At 28.8% G+C, this 15810-nt stretch overlaps 1 protein-coding gene and 1 long non-coding RNA gene across 5 annotated transcripts in view; both read right to left on the bottom strand.

Annotated features, from left to right (window-relative positions):
* Positions 1–15810, bottom strand: part of LOC107439046 (homeobox protein extradenticle) — a 320360-nt gene that overhangs the window by 212848 nt on the left and 91702 nt on the right. The window lies entirely within an intron of this gene.
* Positions 12295–15810, bottom strand: part of LOC147802515 (uncharacterized) — a 51729-nt gene continuing 48213 nt past the window's right edge. The window contains exon 3 of the long non-coding RNA XR_015429892.1: positions 12295–14936. This is a non-coding gene — a long non-coding RNA (uncharacterized LOC147802515). The remainder of the gene's footprint in view (positions 14937–15810) is intronic.

Here is a 15810-nt window from a genome sequence, read left to right as displayed (position 1 = left end):
CAAGATTTAAAAGCGTAATAGTATATAGATAAAAATTTGTTTTATCATGAAAATATAATTATTATATTAATTTTAAACTATTTAAATCAAGAGCACATGCATATAAGAAAAGGCTAAATCTGATAAGGTATCTGCTCTGCATCTACTATGATACTAAACAATCCCACACAAATGTGATCGTAACTTACTGGATAAGTTAGTCTATTTGATTTGGGGTAGTATATTGTAAGTACAAGGATCGTAGTAAGTCCTTCTGTATTTTATATTATAAAACGGCTGTAAATGTAGCTGTAACTGGAATGGATTAGTTAGAATTGGTCAGGAAATTATTCCGATCACATAACTAGAAACGGGTTTAGTTTTATCTGCTTTAAAAGTAATGTAAAACAGGGAGAGATAAGGTTCTTAATTTTTATTAAAAACTACCGAATTCAGTAGCTTATTTCAAATCTTCGATGGAAGTTAGTCACATCAGAATTTCCTGCGCAAGTCATTTTAATTAATTTTTGCAAAACAATAATCACATAACTAGAAACGAGTTTAGTTTTATCTGCTTTAAAAGTAATGTAAAAGAGAGACAAGGTTCTTAATTTTTATTAAAAACTACAGAATTCAATAACTAATTTCAAATCTTCGATGGAAGTTAGTCACAGAGAATTTCCTGCGCAAGTCCTTTTAATTAATTTTTGCGAAACAATAATTAATTTCATAAGTTAAGAAATAATAAACCAGTTCAAAGAAAAAAAAAGTTCTAATCTAGCATTTGCAACATATGAAAACTTTCCAACTCTTACGAACTGATTTCAGAACATCAGAGAGAAAGGGCCCTAAAAACATCTTATCTTATTGCTGAAGCAATTGATAAGAAGCATTTTAATTAATTTTTGCGAAACAATAATTAATTTTATAAGTTAAGAAATAATAAACCAGTTCAAAGAAAAAAAAAGTTCCAATCTAGCATTTGCAACAAATGAAAACTTTCCAACTCTTACGAACTGATTTCAGAAGATCGGGAGAAAGAGCCCTAAAAACATCTTATATTATTGCTGAAAAATAAGCAATTGATAAGAAGCATTTTAATTAATTTTTGCGAAACAATAATTAATTTTATAAGTTAAGAAATAATAAACCAGTTCAAAGAAGAAAAAAAGTTCCAATCTAGCATTTGCAACAAATGAAAACTTTCGAACTCTTACGAACTGATTTCAGAACATCAGAGAGAAAGTGCCCTAAAAACATCTTATCTTATTGCTGAAGCAATTGATAAGAAGCAAATGAGATGATGTCTGAACACATTATTACATTTTACAAACTACACATACAAATGTATTTTTACACTCAATACATAGCAACCAAATCAAGAGACGAGCATAAGTTATGGAACCGGAAGCAACCGTTGATTCGAAGGGGTGGAGGGAAAAAATTCTACAGTAAATAAAAACCCAAAAAGAATTCTGAAGAAATCAAAGATCGGATATCACATTCGAAATCCGAAACGAGAAAGGACACCAATTTTTTTTTTTCCTCCTGCACTTGAACACCACACATTTTAAAGGGCCTTAAAAACCGTTATCAGCATTTTTCCGCACTCACTCTGAAAGTTGATAACACGTATCGGCAAGAAATTTATTTACGCTGGAAGGCAATATATTTCGGAGTATGTGTGTGTGTGAATGCTAGCCATGTGGCGCAGAATTATTTGCCGAACAGATCGCTTCATATCTCTGCTGGAGTCTGGAGCAAAAAGAGATGGAAGAGGAGAGAGAGAAAAAAATTAAATAAATAAGAAGCGTGCAAAGAAATTCGACCGTGAATGATTTTTAAGGGAAGGAATTTCTTGCATTTTATTTTAAAGAGTAGAAGTTACGCATCTTTAAATGTGGCGCAAACAAAATTAGAATGATATAGAATCTATCGAATGTATACAAAATAATTTAATACGTTGATCCGTTTATATAGGACTTCCTTCCCCCAATAAATATAATCTATACTCCGAAAATAAAATAATCAGTTCAACGTTGAGCTATAATATCGCTACATTCAGTAATAAAAAGAGAAATTAAAAATCATGTAAAAAACAGTTAAAAACTACAATTTCAAAGGAAAGTTGCGAAATGCAGCAAAAATTCCACGAGAAAATTGACACCAATAGAAAATTTTACCAACCAACTGACGAAGTCAGTTTCGGTTGCCATTATTATATTTTCCATTATTTTCATTGTTTTGTTTTTTTTTTAATTTTTCTATCGCTACATTAAACCATAATTAGATCCAAACTTCTTACAACTTTAATAGGGTGCTAAGTTTAACCAGCTTAGTTTCTTACAACTTTAATATGGTGTTAAGTTATAAGATAATATTTGTTAAACATAGCACCATTATTACGGTAGTAGGAAATGTGAAACGATATTACGATTCAATACGCTCCAAATTTTAACCACAAAAACCATAGAGGTATTTTCAAAATGGAAAAGAAAGTTTTAGCAATAGACGTAAATTACATATAGTTTACCAAAACACTAAATAAAGCAATCTGAATGATGTTTAAAATGCAATAAAAAACGGAATCGAGAAAAAAATATTTTTACATTATTAAATGCATTTTTAATATAGACAGGAAGAGTGTATCTGTAATTATGCCATAATTAAGATTCACACAAAAGTTTATTAACTAAATTTGATTATTATATCTCATTACATTTAGAAACTATAAGCGATAAAGGAATGTTCGAAAAACAAAATATTTTTAAAAGAAATAGTTAAGATTACTGCATCACTGATGCAGTAATGTTAACTATTTCAGGGTGGCCACTCAAATCAGATTTCAAATTTCCCTGATTTTTCCAGGTTTTCCAGATAAAAATCTTAAAATTTCCAGGTTTTCGTTTCTTTTTTCTTATTAAGTGTAGGATGTGTACAAGAAAAGTGCCTATATTATAAAATATTTTATTCAAAATGTTATTTTGACAATTTGGCAAGATTTTTCATTTATTTTTCAAATGTTTTGGTACAAAATATTGACCAACAAAAGAGTAAAATTAAATATGCCGGTTAGTTGGTTCTTAAAAAAACCATTTTTTAAAAATATGTTATAAAAGGTTAAAATGAAATAGAAAAAATTAGCATTAATGCAACAATTGTAACGATTTATCGACAAACATTGCTGTCAGCGATGGTAAAAAAATGTGTGATTGGTTGGCTTGCTGAGAAAAAATAATTCATAGATTTCCTTGAATGGGAGTAGAAAAAATTTCAGAAAAAGAGTGCAATATAAAATCTATTATCAAATTATAACCAACTAATTTTTGGAGAATTTTATAAAGTTAAAAATACAAAAACATTTTGTCAAAATAGAAAAAAAAATTAACACCAAAGCATCGGAACAAACTTGAGCCATAAATGGATTCAGCCCAAAGACAGCATTTAAAAATAGAAGCTAATATCCTAAAATCTTTTTCCACCTACACCAGAATCTTTCCTAAATTGCACAGTCCCATAGCGGTCAAAAGTTTCTGCATTCGTTTAGCAACAGTAGGAGAATTTTATGTGACATTCTAGTTTAACAGCTGTAATGGAGCAAATTTTGATGCAAGCAAAGTATAGCTAAATTGATGATATTTCAACTGTTTGGCGATACATTTCCGTTAAAAAAAGTGAATATAATGGATGAAATAATTTAAATTAAGAAAATTAGTAAATAATTTAAAAAAGTGAAATTAAAAAAAATTATCAAAGAAAAAATTTCCATCTTTTCTTTAAAATTCCCTGATTTTTCCAGGTTTTTATCCAAATTTCCCTGATATTTCCAGGTTTTTTCCAGTATAAAAAAATTCCCTGATAATTCCAGGTTTTCAAGGTTTTCCAGGTGGGTGGCCACCCTGTATTTCTATGCAGTAATCTAACTAGCAATACTTTTGAAAGTTAAAAGCAATATTAAATACATTTTTTTTTAAATTTTATATAATTATTTTGACGTTTCAAATCTTCCTAATGAAGCTCAACCTGTTAAACGACAAGGAAAAATTAATTTCACGATATTAAATGTATTTTTAATATAGACAGAAAATATCTATAACAGTATTATAATTAGTCAACAAAAGCAAATAAACTCGTATTTAAAAATGCGTGAATTACATTTTATTACATTTATAACCAATCATAAAGAGAAAAAGGGGGGAAAAAAACTTTAAAAAAAAGATGAATCTTTAAAATGCAATTATCTAAAACGAACAAAAGTTTCCTGCTAATAATTAGAGTGGAAATAAAAATCTAATGTTAATTTTTTAACGAAAAAATAAAAGACAATAAAAAGTTGCACACTTACAAATAAACTTTATGCTAATGACTCAAAACTTACTTAATGCAAATAAACTCATTATCTTCAAACTACACAGAAACATACGCAAATAAAAAAAAAATGATAATAATGAACTTAATTACACACCCCAATCGAAACAATAAATTCCACATGCAAAGTATATCATTGCTTCTAGCCTCTAATAAATATTACAATAGATTATTCTAACGGAAATAACGAAATAAATGAAGGAAGAAAAAAAGAAAAAACTCTTTGATAGCATTTGTTAAACGATTTTCGCCAATTTACGTACGTGAACCCATCACCCAATATCAATGAAGCAAACCGAGTCTGGAGATATTTAAGACACAATTTGAAGAGGCATAAACCGAATTAAAACTAAACAGCCTTAGCATCATTACGGTAGCATTGAATGATTTAGGCTTTAATCGGCCCAGGGGGAACAATAATGCCCGAGGTGGTTAAATGAAGAGAGAAATCGTAAACGAATGGAAAAGCTCTTAATTGAACACAATCAGACAATATTCCACTAAGGGATAGATAGGGGGAGGAAAGAAGGCTTTTAAAATGTTTCCGCTGAAATTCATAGAAGATGGAATGAAGAGAAAAGCATAAATGGCGAGAGTTTTGAGTGAATTGGTAGTTACTCAACGAAAAGTGGTTTGGGATGAAGGAAGAAATGTGAAGGTCATTTCATTTTTGGGAGTGAAATTTAATTAAATAAATTTAATCTACTAAATGATATGCCGTAAGCTTCGAAGTAAGGAAATGATGAAGTGCCTTCGTGAAAAGAACTTAACACTTAAGGGTGGCGCCAAGTTGCAAGAGTTTGGCGAAGTATATTAACGCTTTAATTTGTAAGTGATCAGGGTAACTTTTATTTAATTTTTCGGCAGTTCTTGAATTAAATAGCATAAAACTTTAGGGATAAATTTGGTTAAGAATAAAACCAATTACATTAAAAAACGGATAGTCAATATTAAAATTACTGCTATTTAAAATGTTGATCTAGCATAAGACCTTTCAATTAAAAAAAAAAAAGTACTCATTTTAAGTTTTAGAGATGGGATTTTATGTTTATTAAATATTTTAGAGCATTAGCTTTAAAAACAGTTGAACTTTTATTTAATTCACTAGTAAATAAAAGATAAATAAGAATTACTGACATGCTTCCTAAGTTTATATGCAAAATGACGAAGATCAGAACTGTAAAATTAAACTTAATATCTATAATTACACTGCAAACTTAATCAATCAACTTAAATGCGTCAAAAATACTATGTTAGTAATTTTTTTTTTTAAATTAAAATAATTCATTGTACTACCGTTCTGTTTTGCACAAGCAGGGGTCTGTCCAGACATTTCGTGAAAGGTCCGGTTTTAGCGAAATTGAGAAAAAATTACTCACATTCTTTCAACCAGGGTCCGCTTTTATGAATTTGTGAGAATAGGGTTCGGTTATTGCAAAAAAAATTTTTCAAGGAGTTTTTAAATTGTAAATAGATACAAGATCATGCTCGGCACTGCAAAATTATAATAAAAAAATTTAAATTTTCAAAAATAAACAGCAATTGCAGCTTCTAAATTAGAGATGCAACACACAAATATTTGGTATTTAGCCTACACTGCTGAACACAGAATATTAATTTCGGACGAATAATGGAAGAATCGTCTACCGAAGACAAAACTTAATTTGTTTGCATCCATCTTTCTTGTTTTCTGCACCTGGGAAGGGATTATTCGATTAACAAAACAATATGGAAGATAAACAAATTTGTAAAGGGTCCGATTAAAAGAAAAATCATTTTGTGAAGGGTCCGTTTTTAAGTTAAAATATTTTGTGAAGGGTCCGTTAACGGACCCAAATTTGTTCTAAACAGACCCCTGACAAGGAAACAGAAAATCCAAAAAATCAGTAATTTCGGATCTTTAACAATTCAAATATTTATCAATTCCAAGGCATTCATTCGTGTAACAAGATAAAAAAAAATCTTTACTACCGAGTTATGTAATAATACGGTTCATAATGGGGGGGTGGAGATATATAGTCATTTTAAATCACAGATCAATGTTATATAATCATCTATCAAAAAAAAAAAAAAAAAAAAAAAAAAAAAAAAAAAAAAAAAAACAGAATATGAACATCAAAAGCATAACTTCATTCAACGAGCTATTAAACCCTTCTGTTTTGCACAAGGAAATGGAAAATCCCAAGAATCGAACAGATATCGCACTGAAGTGAAGTTAAAATAAATAGCAATCTTAAGAACATAATTTCACGCTCAATGATTTAGATAAGTTTTCGTTTTTCTTCGACACACCTTAAACGGAATATGAATCTTAAATAGATTTTAACTCTAAATAAATCTCAAGGATATATAAAAAAGATAATAGCGAGTTCCGATGCGTAACATGGTATAAATTTATTATTCATAGATATTTTTTTTCTCTCTTATCTTCTTGTTTTATAATTCACAAATAATATTGAGAGAGTATTAAAGTTAAAACATGTTCAACAATTACCTGGTGCAATGAATAAGAATCTATAGAATGTCACTTCTATGCTATAAACTCCCACTATTCAAAAACAGAATAACTTCTCGAGCAAGGAAAATAATAGATTTAAATGGTATTCCAACATAATAAATATTAATCAAAATTTAAACCTCATAGCTTCTGATGCCTAAAATCAAAGTTGAAATATTTTATTAAGTAAAATTCAAAACTTCGTTATAATCTATTGAAACATGCATTGACCCAAACAAAAATCTTTTTTTTTCTCTGTCAAAAACACGTAAATTATCGCTCTTGATTCCATTTCAAAAATACCACCGAATAATCAAGTACATATAGAAATAAAAAATGAACAGTAAAACTAATAATAAATAAAAAATTTCTTTCAAATCGTATAATTAATATCTTGTTTTAAGCTACGTAAAATCAATTAAAAGGAAGACAAAATTAATATGTAGAAATTATAACACATGGAATAAATAGGGCTTTCAAATTATATAACCATAATTCTATTTCAATCAAATACACGTCAATTAGCACTTAATTTCCTTTAAGAAATACCTCCAAATAATCAAGTTCTGATAGAAATAAAAAATAAACAGTTAAAATATTAATTATAAACAAAATACTTTCAAATCGTTTAAATAATATCCTATTTTAAGATACTTAAGATTAATAAAAGTCAGATTTAAATAACTTTAAAATAAAATAAAAAATAACCACCGTATCAAGGTTTGGTGACGACATTAACTAATATTTAATTAATATGTCGAAAATATAACGCATGAAATAAATAGATCTTGCCAATTATAGGATAAAACAAGTCATTGATGTTTTCTAGCAAATAACAACCTTCCTAAAATCTAATCTTTACGGACTTAAATTGAATTATTTAAACCTGACAAAAATAACAAACAAAATTAAAAGACAACATTATACCTAAAATTACAGCATTATTTGTGACACGTTAGGGGGAAAAAACTAACATTAATAATTGACACAATCAATTCTAAAATTAACACTTCCATTACCGCTTACCATTATGCCAGAAAGCAAATTTTCGCCAAGTAGAAGAAGAAAAGAAGAAAGAAAAAAGCCAAGCATGTTGACACAATATATTGCAGTTGTTCCAGAAAGGGAAATGAATGGTGGCGTATCCCAGAACATTGACAGCGCCAATCATTCATTCCATTCTCTTTAGACAAGATTTCATCAGCGGAGGAATGAGATGCAGACATAAGAGAAACATATGGATGAAGACATTATCTTTACCGAATGTCACATTTAATATGTGCTGGTAAGCAGGAACTGAATGTGAATGTTTATTTTGCATGGTGGAAAATGTTATCTAAATTATTTTTCATAGTGAAAATTAAACATTTAGAAACATTAAAATATTATGCTTTTAAATAACTGTGTGAAATGTTTTGTGTGATAATTAAGTATAAAAAGTAAGGAAAAACTCAAAAAAGGTAAGGAATAATTTTGCGTTATACTGAATAAAATACATTCAAAATAAAATTTATTTGCATATTTTGAGCAGAAAAAAAAATACAGATAAAAAACAATGGTGAAAAGTTTGAATTGGAGTAATAAATTGTAGTACTTGCGTGTATTAAAGTTGATTGTTCCGAAAAAAGGCTAACGAATTTATAATTATGGAACTTCATTTTATCTTTCTCGAATCCACTACATCGATTTTGCAGATTTTTAACAAAACAAATTTTTAAATAATTTCTTAAATCTATTACACAAATTACATTAAAAAATTGCGCATTTTCTGAAACAATATACAAAAATAAAATAATTTAAATATAACTGTCTATTGCGTGTTACTTATAGGCGAAAAATTATTCTCCGCGTACAACAAAGTGCAAAAATATTTTTATGTTAATGTTTTTATTTTGTTTACATTGTTCCACCATTCTTTTTTTCTTTGAGTCACTTTTATTAAGACAGCACGATACACAGCTTTTAAAAAATATATAGTTCAGAAAAGAGAAACCACGTATAATTTTCATTCAAAATAATCTGGCAAATCTTCTAAATTTTAGTTTATATTAATTCATACTCCCAAATTATAAATCTTATTAAATTTAGTTTATACGTCAAAGTATTTATTGATACATCGACGTCTAGAATTGACGAACTGATAAATTATTTTTCTTTGCATTTAACGATAGCTGGAATATGATAGCTACTCATTTTATCAACATAATAATTTAAAATAAAATAAAAAATAACCACATCTAAAATTCTTACTTACATGGAGTTATAACTTAAGTATCTTATGTACCAATTTATGAAAAATAAAAAAAAAAACACACAATTTCTACAGGACAAATATGGTAATTTTAGAACAAGACAAAAACAAATAGTATGATTTTAAATCATCAACTTAGAGAAAATTACTTTCGGCGACTTTGGACTTGCAAATTACATTAAAAAAAATTAAATTAAATTCAGCCACGAGAAAAGGGAAAATAATTTTGAAGTGAACAGGAACATGCAGAAAATAACTGGTATCGCCTATGATAAAGAAGGTGTGCTTAAGTAAATGAACTCGAAAAACTTGAGGACATACACAAAATCACTTATACGAAGTTCCAAAATGCAAATACCCACTGCACCGGGACTTCGGAAAATGCAAATCTGAGTACAAGGCTAGGGAATTTTCCAATTTCCCTTCTTCAAACAAGTTAATTTCGGTAGGGAAAACTGCGAAACAACTATAAGTAGGTGTCTAGTTTGAATAAGTGCGAAGGGAAAACAATTTCCCCCCAAAGAAAATGCCGGGTATTAAAACACTGAAGTCGAAGAAGGAAAACCTTGTAGACTTCAATTTATCAAGTAGACTGAACCTCATCAGTTCCGAAGAAGTGGGAGTTATATTCTTCAAACTTCAGATTTATCTCCAATTTAATTAAGTTTGTAGCCATAAAGTTAACACGGGTTATGGCTACTTTAAAAATTGGAGAAAAGTAACTAACTCTTCAAGGAATCACATAGGTTTAACAGTGAGTGCAGCAAGTTAATTTTTAGAACAAGAACTGGATAAGTAAAATTTTAAACTATAGAAATTTTGAATCGTGTGAACTAGCAAACTATCTACAACCTTAATACTGTGATAAATTTAGCCATGTTCAAATTATTTGTATCTGGATTGCACAATACTACTGTTCAACTTAAATAAAAGCAAAGTTCAATTTAACTCCTAATTAAGGTAGGTTAAAGTTATGTTAAATATTCTCGAAAAAGTCCGAGACAGAAGTTCAGACATCAAATTTTTCATTAAATACAAATTATTCAAAATTGGAATTTTTAAACTGAAAGTAAAGAAGAGACGGTTTACATGGATATTGTTATTATCTTTAAAATTATTGGTAAAGGGAGTTGAGCTGCAATTCAAAATCGATAGTTATTTCAGCAGTAACTTCTTGACCAATGAGGTAATTTTTCACCGAAAACATACAATGTTGACGTCACGCAATCTCTTAATTTTTATTGTATGCAAATAGAAAGAAAAGGAAGGACTGAAAGTGGAAACAAGTAGAAGTTATGGGCTTAAGACTAATCATCATCAGAATAATAAAAATGATTATGATTACTCCTTAAAATCACCGTTGTAAAGCGTGAAGCAATTATGATTTTCTCAGCTAAAATAAAAGCTAATTCGCAATGCAGCTATGTTCCTTTGTTTTTATTAAGAAGCCAGAGGAAGGCCTGGACACGGGACGAAAGTGGCAATAGCTCAGATTAAGGGAAAAATTTCAATACAATGGTGGGCAGAATAAAGTAACATGATGCCTGAGTTAGTTGAGAAATGCCTGGCCAGTATTGAAGGTAGTCAAACCTTTAGTCCGAGGATGTAGTTTATTACTCATACAGCCACAACTGTAGCGACAGGTCGTTTATAGACTCAGTTTTCTTAAGCTCCTTCAAACTTCAGCAAATATACATGACCAGTCTGTTTTCTCAGCACTTACACGGAAAAAAAAATACATGAGTTAACTATTTAAAACTTGTTTATCACACAGAAATTGCGAAAGCCTGTCAGTTAGCAATGTCAAGTTATTTAAGCATACAATGCAACACTGATAATTTTTTTTAAAAATTGTTATTTATTTATGCATTCGAGGCTAATGCAATAAACGGATGTATTAAAAAATATATTTTTTTATTGAATTAAGGGATCAAATCATTTAATTTTATATCTTAAAGTTGCTAAGCTTTAAAATCCTCCAATTCTTTTAAAGCAAAGATCAATGTTTCTGTTACAATATCCAAAACGCCAAGAGACCATGAAAAAGAATTAAGCTTATACCTACAGATCCGGTACTCTCTAGCGTTTTCTTATTCAGACTTGAGCCTCTAACACCAGAGCAAAAGCAATTTATTGAATTAGGCAGAAGGCCAACTGATTGGAAATTTGCCTGGAAGCTAGAACGGAGAAAGAGCAAGAGACGAGTACAGCATTTTTACTCAAAAAAAAAAGAAAAGGAAAGAAAACTAAAATGAAAAGGGCGCTACCACAAAAAGCATTTCTATACGATACCCCAGAAAAATATCCATCCCACTTCCAAATAAAGTTATTTTCCCTATCCCCACCGCGCCATAGCCTCTGCCATAGTTCTCAGCTATAACCTGCGGCAACAGCAAAAGGTTCTTCTCTTCTAGAGATTTTCGTTTTCCGTTCGTCGACTTTAGGAAATTAGTTTTTCTGAGGGTTATGGGGTGCCCGCAGACTTCTACATTAGGAATATCAAAAGATATTTATTTATGCAGGGTTCAGCTCGTATGGTATTCGGTGGGGGTAACAAAAGGGCCGCACCACCATTCTGGTTACGGTAGGTGCCAGGCCTTTAAAAACGCTGGCCTGAAATAAATAGAAATTTTCTTTTCTCATTCAACACGAGTAGCCTTTTTGGGGAATAAATATTAAAAGGCTGTGCTGAAAATGATAAATTTATATGGCAGGCTAAAGTTTCCTTCTTTTCTTTCCTCCAATTTTTTATTCGAAATTCAGTCATAAGAATAATATTACAGTAAAAAACGCTGTTTTATTTTTGATCTATTTTCATCAAAGGAAACAGTTATTATATATTGAAAAAATTATTATATGAAATAATAATAATAAAAATTAATAGAGCTAACTAAAAAAAAAAAAAAAAAAAAAAAAAAAAAAAAAAAAAAAAAAAAAAATTTAAAATTAACTCATATATCATATCGAATTAAAATAAAATTAAATCTAATAAAGGCTATCAGTCATCATGCAGTAGGTATCAAAATTCTATTTAAAAAAAAACGGTTGAAGTTTTTAAATTAAATATAATACTCAAAATTATCTAAACAACACCTAAACACGCTTCAAATAATATACTCACATAAAAACTAATTGCATTAAATTTCACAAATTATCCTTGGGGAAAAAAAAAAAAAAAACTTGTAAGATTCTTATTTAATTTTTGCTATTTTCGTTTCTTGAAATTGTTTGTTGCAAAAATTATGGCTTGCCCAAATTATCTCTGTATTACTGAACAATGATATAAATGGAGTTCTTATGACAATTTTAAGACAAGCCACGGTTTTAAATTTTTTCGGAGAACATTTTTCGTGAAAAACACAAGATGCTCCTGCGTATTATGGATATTCCGAAAAGGAGTTAAGTACTTACCGGAAAACAACCATTTGATGTAAAAATATCAATATAACAATATAAAAATGTAAATTAAAGTGATAAATTGAACTATGTTTCCAATTAAGTTAAAACAACAGCTCAGTAAGACAATATGTTCAACAGCACAAGAATAAGCTTGCAATATATTTGAATGATACAATAGTTAAACGCTATTCAAAATTTTCAATGTTGCAAGCATAAATAAAAGTATACTTTATATTATCAAAAAGTACTTAATCTGTAATTCTTGATCTGTAATTCTTGGTCTTAATCTGTAATTGTCTTGATAATACCAAAAGCGAATTAATGCAAAAGCAATACAATACAAAAACAAATCTAATCCACACATTTGATACGAAAATAATTATAATTCAAAAAGCATATCAGCAATTGTGAGCGATAAAATGCTAGCAATTGTTAATTAAAACTTAAAAACAATTGCAATGCAAATGTATGTAATTTTCTCATTATCATTATGAGACTACCAATACGCGCTAAATACAAAAGCAATATGTAATACAAAAAATAAATCCAGTCCACAGTTTAGATGCAAAAACTAATTACAATTCTAAAAGCATATCAACGATAAAATGCAAGCAATTGAGAAACATTGTCTACCGATGAGTTTGATAATAACCGCAGTTATAAGAGTCAGAAGCTGGCAGTAAGCATATCCGGATGAAAAATTGTCCAGAGTAGCAAGCAGCAACAGGCTATTCTGGGTCTGATACGCGATCAATCAAACGAACCATTTATCTTCATGCGATATGCATCAATGGATTGCTTTCATTTTCTATATCAAAATAAGGAGAGAGAGTCTGATAAATTGAATTGACTTCTTTTTTTTTTCTTCAGAGTTTTGCATCCGAATTGTTGACTGCAAGACAAAACTAATCTCCAAAAAAAGAGCTTTTTTTTAAAAAAAATAAGTGATTAGAAAAATGAGGAAACTAAGTAGGAGCAATGATATGTGTAGTGAATAATTATCATAAGAACTTCATGCATTTGAAGGTAAATAAATATTGATGAATTTTGTTGTAATTTATGAAGTTCGCGTTTACACGATTGCGATTAATTTTTTAACATTTTGGATAAGTATTTTCAAAGTTAAATATCCAAATAATACATTAAGCATTTTGCAATAAATTAAGAATAAAAGAGCTCATAAATCAAACAGTATGCATATTATAAATAGAGTATTATATACTTAATATTCAACTTTTGAGACCAGGATTGCTCAAACTTACCTTAGCAACAATTTTACCTTGACCGCAGTTAGGGCTCAAAATTGGCTCAATACAGGTACTATAAGAACATGCACCGAGGGACCAATTTTGGGATGTCTAGATATTTTAATATTGATACTAGAATGACTTTTAATATTAGACAATAACAATTATATAGGGCCTATATATTGGTTAAAAAGTGTCTGTAAAATATCGGGTGAAATAGACAATTCTATATAGGTCTGATATTGGTTGTTAAATTTAGCGAATTCACCTTCTACGTTTTACGTGCAATAACGATAGATTGGTTAAAAAGTAGCTGTAAAATACCGGGTCTGGTAATAGACGTGTAAATAAAGTAAAACGCTCAAAAAAAATTTTTTTTAAGCCATTGCTATTTTATTTATGTTTCACAAAAAATTACATTATAGTCGTAAAAACTAATGTAAATTCCTTAGAGTTTAAATTTTATAAATATTTTACAATAAGCCATTCAAATTAATTTATACAAGTTTAAATAGGTAAAAATTAACTATTTAAATTTAGAAACAATATTGCCCGGTAAAAGAAAGGAGCAAATGATAAAAAAATCTAATTAAATTCAAAAAACTTTATTTGGTTTAAGTTCAGATGTCAGCTTATACTAACTTATTAAAACATGAATATTTAAAAACACGAGATTATTATCCCAGAAAACCTGAGTAATCAAATGTTAAAAAAATTTAGTTTTAAAAAAAAATAGTTTTTGTTCAAAAAACAGTTTATGCTAACCTAATATGACAAGAATTAACCAGGAATATCTAGAAACGTGGAATTTTCGTTCCAGAGAAACCAAAGAGAATTTAAAAATGTAGTCACTTATTCCCAGATTAATCCGCTGTTCCCGTAAAATGCCATCATAAATTTCCATTAAATTCCCGGCGAAAAGGAGTGCCTTTATAACGAATTGGTTGTACCCAAGAATAGAAAATGTCTGCTTTAACACCGGTTTCTGCACGTGTCTGGGGGTACTCGTTTGGAAGTAATATCATTAAGAAAAGTATCCTTCCATTATTATTATTATTTCAAGAACCCTCAACTTCCTCTCCACTTCAATAATAATAACGAAAAGAATTAAGATCTAAAATATATCGGCCAACATCATTAAAACGACATAAATGTGAAAATAATTACCGGGGTGTTACTGGAAAGAGAGAGCACCCTACACCAGGGGTCGGCAACCTTTTGAAATGAAAGAGCCAAAAGTTACAATTTTACAAAATTTCCCGCTTTTAAAGAGCCACTGAAAATTTTTGATTTAATACTATAATATTTTTTTATGTATATATGATTTTTAATTAAAAAAACGGTTTTGAATACAGAATAATATTTATTCTTTATTTTTAAAATGCGCTAATAATTTTTTTAAAATTTAGTTTTTATTTAATTTTTTTAAATTATTTCTTTTGAGGGGGGGGATAAGAATACTTGGGTCATTAAAATTCGATGAAAATTGTAAATTTTCTTACTAATTCTTGTCAAATTTTCAACAGAAAACGCGCTTTTTTTTATTGAATGTGCAACGAAACACAATCTTATCAGATAGATTTTATAATAATTCTTTTTAATTTTTCATAGCAATTCCGTAATAATATTCATTTATATTATATCAGAATTCTTTCACAATTTTCCTTTTTTAAGAAATATGTACCGTCTATTCTTGTTATTGTTAAAAACAATTTTTAAGTACTTAATTATTAAACATTTAAATAAATTTTGCATTTTTTTGTCAAGGCAAACGTTAAATCGACTTATGATGAAGTGCTAGAAACGATGGTCACATACTTTTTCTATTTATTGTAATTTCTATTTATTTTCTATTTATTGTAAACATTTATAGAGCCTCGAGCTTTCCAACTCAAATAATTTAACACTTTTTTAAAAAATTAATTTAATAAAAGTCACTGAAAGTAACGATCTTCTATTATTTTAAATACCTTTTATACGCAAAGTTACAACATTAATGTATTTGATTGCTAAATTTAATAATATGCAGGAAATTCGGAATGACCGCTCTTAATATGCATTTAAAGAAA

The sequence above is a fragment of the Parasteatoda tepidariorum genome, chromosome 10 (assembly GCF_982258835.1).
Source record: "Parasteatoda tepidariorum strain Cologne lab strain chromosome 10, Ptep-v5.0, whole genome shotgun sequence".
In the NCBI taxonomy this organism is placed as follows: domain Eukaryota; kingdom Metazoa; phylum Arthropoda; class Arachnida; order Araneae; family Theridiidae; genus Parasteatoda; species Parasteatoda tepidariorum.
Note: the sequence above shows the minus strand (reverse complement) of the source record. Positions and strands in the feature narration are given on the sequence as shown.